The sequence below is a fragment of the Callithrix jacchus genome, chromosome 11, assembly GCF_049354715.1.
Source record: "Callithrix jacchus isolate 240 chromosome 11, calJac240_pri, whole genome shotgun sequence".
NCBI lineage: Eukaryota > Metazoa > Chordata > Mammalia > Primates > Cebidae > Callithrix > Callithrix jacchus.
The window spans coordinates 101,626,109-101,634,354 of NC_133512.1; positions in this window are offsets into that span (position 1 = coordinate 101,626,109).

Genomic DNA, 8,246 nt, shown 5'->3' on the forward strand with positions numbered 1-8,246 from the left:
TTCAGTGTTATGCAATGAATAACCATTTACCTTTAAAGATAAATAGAAAATTTATGGAGACTTGCCTACTCCTGGAATAGACTGAGTTTTCAACGTTATTGTTTGGTCTTGGATAGGTCTGTAAATTGTACTGTGTATTCACTGCATAATTAGTATGGTGTTACTGGGCCTGATTCAGCATTTTTTATTCTATTTTGTTTCTTACTGATTTAAAAGGATGCTTTGTCCCAGTAAGAACTGCAGATTGGGTACAACATGGAAAATGAAGAAACACACAGATGACTAACAGGAGAGAAACTGCCTTCTCATTCTGTAAAATACTCCTCCTGTAAAATAATACAGCAAGTGCATTCTTATGGATTATAAAATGCCCCTTTCCTATTTGAATTATCACAGGCTATCAAAAGTCAATGACCACTTGCCAAAACACTTTGATAAAGAACTGCCATCAGCCATTTCTAAAAGCTCAAAGAAACAAGTCATAGAGTAAAATACTGTCAGAAAGCATAACTTTTCAGAAGTCTATTATTTAACTATGACTCTCCATTTTAACTATTACACTAAACTCCACTAACATAGTGTTAAAGTATTTTCAATAGGAAGAAAAAAGGCAAAGATTGAATGTATTGCCATTTCAGTAACTCAATGAATTCTATTCTATGGGTATCTCAAGTAGATCTGAAACATTCTATTTCCCAGAGTACTTAACTAAAAGACATGTAATAGACATCTATTTAATTATTTTGTAAAAGAAAATGATATACCTGAGGGTGTATTCATCTCCATAAAGCATTGGAATGAGTTTGCAGTAATTTCTCCTAATGAGAAACAACAAAACTCAGTTTAATGACACATGTAAATACCTGCGCCACCTCTGTGCCATATAAGATGGTCTTATTTCATGCCAGTATGAGCTAAGAGCTTACTTTCATCTGTTTTCAATGTACTTGGTCAAGTTTGAAAGTTACGTCACATTATTTGTAATATAACTAGCTTTGCCTTCAATTTGTGTTAATTATATATGGACATCTGGAACCCAAAGTACTTAAAGTCGTAAGAGTTTAACTGTTCCCAGATCAGAGATTCCCTAGAGTATAATGCTATGTTCTTCCTATCTAACTCCATTAGAATTTATATTTCACCATTATTACAATTAGAAATTAGAATTAAACTTCTTCTTCCTTCAGTTATCAGTGACTTTTAGTGAGAAGGTAGGAATTAGTAAGCTTGTTTGTTCTGGTCAAACTACATGGTCCAGTAAAACTGATAATCCAATTAAAGAACTTATAACAGTCCAGCCAGATGTCTATTAGATATGCTAAGCATGGAATTTCTTGTTTGTCAGAGTGAATTTGCTATTGGTATCTATATTACACTGTGTTTGCAAATAACTGAAGACAGCTTATAGTGATTTGAACATATGTCTCTTTAGTTGGAAGTAAGGTCAAGTAAAGCTTGAAAGTAGTAAAACTAAGTGGACCAAAGGTAGACACACACCCACTCACCCACCCTTCTTACCCCTCACCTCACCACAACACACAAGCATGACCAGAAAACACAGTAGGCAAGTTGCATAATTTTGGAAGTGGAGCAATGGAAAATAAGAAAGGATGGACATTTTTTCTTTCCCACTGCTGACATCCTCTTTACTTCAACAGAAATTTTAAAAATGTTAACTCAATCCCATAATTGGTAATGAGTAGTGGCTTCACTAGCAGTATATACATTCTTCATTTGCATCCCCAATATTGGTTGAATATCTACTATCATTGGGTTTGGCATTATGCTACATAGAGATTAGCCTATGACCCAGGTAGATATTACATTGGTGATGAGTGGTTGAATAAAGGGACCAAAATAAGTTCATATCATCTTTATACTAACATTGATTCAAGTAAATGTTGACTGGCTATTTTTCCAATATCTTAATACATTCTTAAAATGAATATCCTCAGCAAATATAAAAAATGTTGTTATCACAACCATCATTATTATTGCAGAGCTCTATAAATAATCTGCCACAAGGTAAATTATCTCAAAAGTCTGCCCAAATTTTGGAACTGAAGAGAAAAAAGGAGTCAAAATATTTCTATCTTAACCATTTTGAAGTGATTCCATGAAGCCCTGGAAAAATTCAGGGATTTTTAATAAGTTAAAAAAAATTGGTATATATCCAGGTGAGTGCCCAGGAGTATAAATTCCTTCTGGAAAGAGCTGTCCAACTAGGCCCAGAAATCAGTGAATGCCTGCTGAAAAATGTGTCAAATTAGAGTAGAAACATTTGCCACTCTGATTGTACCCTCTAAGAAGACTTTAGCACCTGCTTCTCTGAAACTATACAAGCTGCCTAAAATGTATTCTTTAGTGAGCAAGAACAGGATAACATAGAGTCCCACAGTAAAACCTGTGATGAGCAGAAAATGTACCTGGATTTTGGGTATTGGGCCCTGCTAATTGTCCCTGGGCACAGGGTAACACTTGATATCATAATCAGATAATAAATAATTAAATGCCAGACTGACGAAGACACATACACTTCCAAAATTTCACTTTATTTTAGAGGTCTCAAGGAAGTGTATGACACCTAGTGTTATTTGAACTAAGCACCTTGAATATATTTGTAAAGAAACAATTCATGTTTAGGCTGTTTAATGTTAGAGGGAAAGGTAAAGTCAGCAAAGGGTGGTCTTAATGCACTAGTAAATATACTTTCAATTAATGTAAGAAACTGGGAAGAAAATGGTTAAACTAATTTGTATATTTTGAAAGTAAAACTTAATCTTAATATTTATTACATTCTTCACATTTTGTGGGGTGAGGTGGGGTTCACAGTCTAGCTCTGTCACCCAGGCTGGTATTGAACTTCCAAACTTCTGGGCTAAAGGGATCCTTGTGCCTCGGCCTCCTAAAGTGCTGGGATGACAGGTATCAGCCACTGGGGTCAGCCCATTCTTCACTTTTTGAACACTTAACTTTATTTGATTATAGTCTAACATATGTATAGGTGAATCACATAATTTAGAGTAATTATCCTCCCAGAATTGCCATTAAAAACTACCTTTTTCTTTGGCATTTTAGAGCTTTGGCTTGATAAATATAACCTACAAGTTATGTAGATTACTTTAAAAATGCATCATTATTTGATTACAATACAGATTAAGGAAAATGTAATTTCAAGGGAGTGTTTCCAGAAGAATGCCCTAACTGCAGAAAGGAAAAATATGGTATTTATCTTTTGAACAAGAAATTACTGAAAACAGTACTGATTTATCATTTCTTTTAAAGTATTGTTATTTCAAATCAAGTCATAACTGTCGAGAAGATAGAAAAGGGTCAAGTAAAGAAGTGAATGAATAAAAGTGAAAGAGGGAATAAATGGGTTAGCAAACACCTATAACTTCCTATTTTAAAAGTTTATAAAAATACCCCAATTATATAAAAGAAAAATGACTACACCATAATTATTTAACAATAAGTGTGTCTGCTATATTTTTGAAAAGTCAAACAACTTTTTTAGCAAGTTTAATGTTTGTAAAGTCTCAATTTGATTTTGGGAATGTAATTGTATTTATACGAGAGTTTAAAACTAGCTAGAAATGCATGGCCAAAAAGAATCCCAAGAACTGAAAGTTACCAAAATGTACACACTAGGAACTATGAATTTTTTTAAGAAATAAATATTAGGTAGATTGCTTTTGAGTACCACAATCACATAGAAATTAGGAAGAAACCAGATGATCATTCAGGAAACAATTTAGAGTGAAAATTGAGCCTGATTTCTGGGCTTTGAGTGTTGGCATACAAACTCTATGTGACCTTACCCACACTGGATGCTTTCATTTTCTCACCTATAAGATCAGAGTAGTATTTGTACCTATGAAATTTGATTCCTTTGGGAATTAAGCATAGTTTACATATTATACCAGGCACAGAAAGTGTTCTCTACAGATTAACTACTAGTACTATTATTATTATTACACAGATAAATTAGTATACCCCAAAGTTCTAAACTGAAGTTCTAGAATCTCAGGTTTATTTCTCAATATATTCATATTCCAAAATCATTTATTTTTTTCTGGATTAAACAGTCTTTTATCAATTAGATAAAATTATTTTATCTAATTATTTCAAATCGAACATTAAGATCAATTTATGAATTTATGTGAAAGCAGTGTGAAAAAGTAAAATGCATATTGTGAGAAAATTTTGGAAATGTGTTTGGAATTTGAAAGAACTATGAGAAAGCGAGGTCTATAGAAATACAAGGCAAGGTGTGGGGCATGTGAACTGAAGTACGTATTTTCCGGCACAGATCACTTCTTAAGATTTTGAAAACTATCTTTATTTCAATTAAAAGAGAGAAAAGTAGAGTTATTTAAATTGTTCTAAGCATTGAGGTACTACTACTCCCCCGAGTCTAGACCTTAAGTTATAGCTGTGTCGACTCTCTAAGGAGCAAGGAGGACGCACTTCCTAAAGCAATCGTCTGAGGAGGTGAAGGAGAGAAGGGCAAAACTCCTTTCAGGGTTCTAGGCTTGTCACAGAGAGGCAGTCAGGCTCTCAGAATTGCAATTCCAGAAAATATTCAAGCTTATGAGTGCATTGTTTCCTGAAAAATCCATGATTAAGTTGGATGGTAGTTGGTCTAATCAATATGAGTGCTCAAAGTAGATGCCTATAGCAGGCTTCAGGAGCTGGCACTCATTACAGAATAATCAGCCCACAGTTTTCAATTTATCATCAAAGGTTTGTTTTAGTGCAAAATACTAAACTGTAATAGGAAGGCTGTTGACGACATTCATGAAGCACAGTCTCTTGGGCAAGGGCTTAAAGATCTTTAGATTTTGTAGCACAGGTCATTTGATTTGATAGAATTCAGTAATGTGTCTAAATCACATAGGCCAATGCAGATTCAGCTGATTTTGTGTGAAATTTGTGATATGAGTGGTTGGCTATGAAAAGTAATTTAGTTTGAATTTAGAGATGTATTGTGTTACTACTTTAAAAGTAGATTATGTGAAGTTTTATGTGGACTTTTCTCATCAGACAGACTATTTAAACTTTTATTCTTCTAGGGATGTCATGATTATACATTTTGTACCACAGGGAATTGGGTAGAATTTACTCCCATATAGGAGATCAGTAAGTCCACAGAAAATGTTTGGGTTAATAAACATCAAGAGATAATATGATTTCATCTCAGGGGAATGAGGGTGAGTGAGAGCATAGAAAAAAAGACGAATAAAATTCTATGAAGGATTGGCCAAAACCCTTCATTACAAATACAATTTCTTTGATTTGGGTTAAAGATAGAAATGACTTGAACTTGAGGGTGATGTCTTTGTCTGAAGTTTCCTCATGGAATGGGGCCTGTCAAATCTTTTTGGTAGCAAGTAAATATAGAGATGTGTATTGAAATAGCAAGTGAAAACAATGGCCGTGACCACTGGGTTCCAACCCTGGTGTATCATCTGGTTCTAAATAATGAGGTAGAGGTATTGTGATACTTTGTTCAGCTGCTTAAGAAGAGATAAACTTGTTTGTAAAGAACATATGTAAATAAAATTTAAAATGATTTGCGAAGACTACAGAAATAAAAAAAGGCAGTAGCTGATACAGACAATCAGCTTTGGTCTAAGTGGATTTAGAGGAATATTGTGAAAAATGCTCCAAATCTATATAATGTTGACACACATTCTCATATATGGTACTTCATTTGGTTCCTAAGAAGACTTATAAAATCCTCAAACTTTCAAAACATTGTGAGACTGATGATAATGAATATTGTGTAGACAGCCATGGGAGGGATGAAGAGTTGTTTTATTTGGGGTAAAAGATGGATTTAGACATTTAACAAACAAGCTTGCCTAAATAGGCACATTCTAGACAAAATTCAGCAACACCGTGGAATAAAAAGGAAAATGCAATTAGGGTGGTGACAGACAAAGGATAATTGGAAGAAGTCAGTTCATCTAGAAGAATTTACATACTTTACAGATTTTTGTCTTTTTTCCTGAGTTGATAAAAGTTGATCATTCTGCCTCATCCTCAAAGGAGATAGTTCTGGACCAAGATCTACTAGATTATCTTCAGTTGACTTCAAGAGAGAAAATCCTTGCACCAAGAAGATTTAATGGCAGTGAAGAAAGAATGGTACACTCCAACTATATTGAATATTAGGGCCAGTGCTATATGCTATGTCTAGAGAAGAATAAGCTCATTTCTGAGATGTAGATTCTAAAATAATGCTGGCTGGTCCCATTTTCTTTATTGTTAATGTTCTTCTAGATATATAGTAAATTGGAGACTACAAAGTTATAATGGGGATCATGTGAAAGCCAAAAATCAACTTCTAGTAGAAGCAACAACATCATTTACAAAAAATAAATGTTAAGAAAACTCAGTATCTAGCAAATAAGTTATAAACACTTAACCCTATTTTAGGAGATGGTTTCTGTCTTAGGAAAAAAATACCATAACATGGGTGGATTAAAAACAACAGGCATTTATTTTTCAGTTTTGGAGGCTGAGAAGTTCAAGATTAAAACTGCCTGAAGATGTGGAGTCTGGGGAGGGCTCTTCCCTCATAAATGGTACCTTCTAGCTATGCTTTCCTTGGAAGAAGAATACAAAAATCTCCCAGGCCACTTTCATAAGGACACTAATCATTTTCATGTGGGTTCTTTCCTCATAATTCACTGAACCACCAAACACCTCATCTTCTAACACTATTAACTTAAGGGTTAGGATTTCAAGATACAACTTCTGAGGGTACACATTTTCAGACCACAGCAATTTCCATGTTGTTGCCTCTCTATATTCCATACAATATGATGTCTTCTTGTTGAATGTTCAAACATCTGAGCTCCTCAGTGTTTTCCTGGAGTATTTCTTGGAATTTCATAGTCCGTTTTTCTCTTATTAGTTTTTGAAAATGCTAGAACTACTGACAAAGTTAGATGACATTAGGTAGCACTCAAAACCCAATTCAGTGATTAGATTGAAGTCAGCAGTCAGATAAACCAGAAAAAATAATATAGCAAACAGGGCATATTATTCTGGAGAATATGGACATTTAAATAACAAAATTAGCTAACAAAAAAAAAGGATCATTTATTGTTCACACAGTAGAAGTCAACATTACTGATTGAAACTCGAGATTACTAAAACTATTGTTTTGTCCATCTAGAATAATGAATTGATTTAAATATCTCTACAAATTTATTTACTATATCCTCAATTTTCAATAGTGGAGCTATATAGTGCAGCAAACTTGGAGCTGATAATTACTGCTTAATATTTTAAGATAGTTTGCATAGTTACTGCCAAAACATTTACAGCTTGTTTCCATAGTTCCTAGTGCGCCTGATTTCATGTAAGGATGTACCCTCCCATCACACAATAGAAACAGGAAGCCCTTTTTTACTTTTTCAGAGCTGAAGGCAATTAAGGAACCTATAGTTGTCTTTTATATTGAATACCTAGAACTAATAATAAATTATACTTCAGTTTGAACTATGTGATGATTGTAAAATACATTTCAGAAATGACTTTAACTATATGCTTTAGTATAAACATGTTAATTCTTCTTTTCAAAAATATTTTTCCCTTGAATATATAAATATTAAAGTTTCCCTATTATAGCAATTCTGCTTATATCAAAATAACTGTTTTATTACAGTTGATCATCACAGTATTGTATGTGATAATATAATAATAATAACGTAGTGTATTGAACTTTCCACTTGTTTACCATTTATTCAGGAATGGGGAGGAGAGAGAGAAGATTATTTTTTCATTAATATCTTGTTTAAGAATATTTCCAATGTATACTAGCTCACATATCTGCTTAATTTGTTGAGTAGATTGAATGTAATTTAATCTTTCTTTGAGAATTCATTAATTTGATAATGCAATTTATCATTTCAACTTCATGTACTAAAATTGAATGAGGCTGAATATTTTCTGATTCCAGAGTTAGTGTGACTTTATGTCAAAATTGGTTTTGTCCTACTTCTCTTCATCTCCTTAGACCTCCAAGAGTCCATGCAGCAAGTTGAGACTGAGGTGTCTTCCCACTTGGGGAAGGTAACTCTACTCTCCTGAAAGACCAAACAGTTTGAGTAAAATTAGACTGATCTAATTTTACTCGTGTGTGTGTGTGTGTGTGTTTTCAGAATTCTACAATTCCAGTGGACAAGAATCAGCCAAAACATTAGATAGTAATAAACAGTAATTTTTAAAAT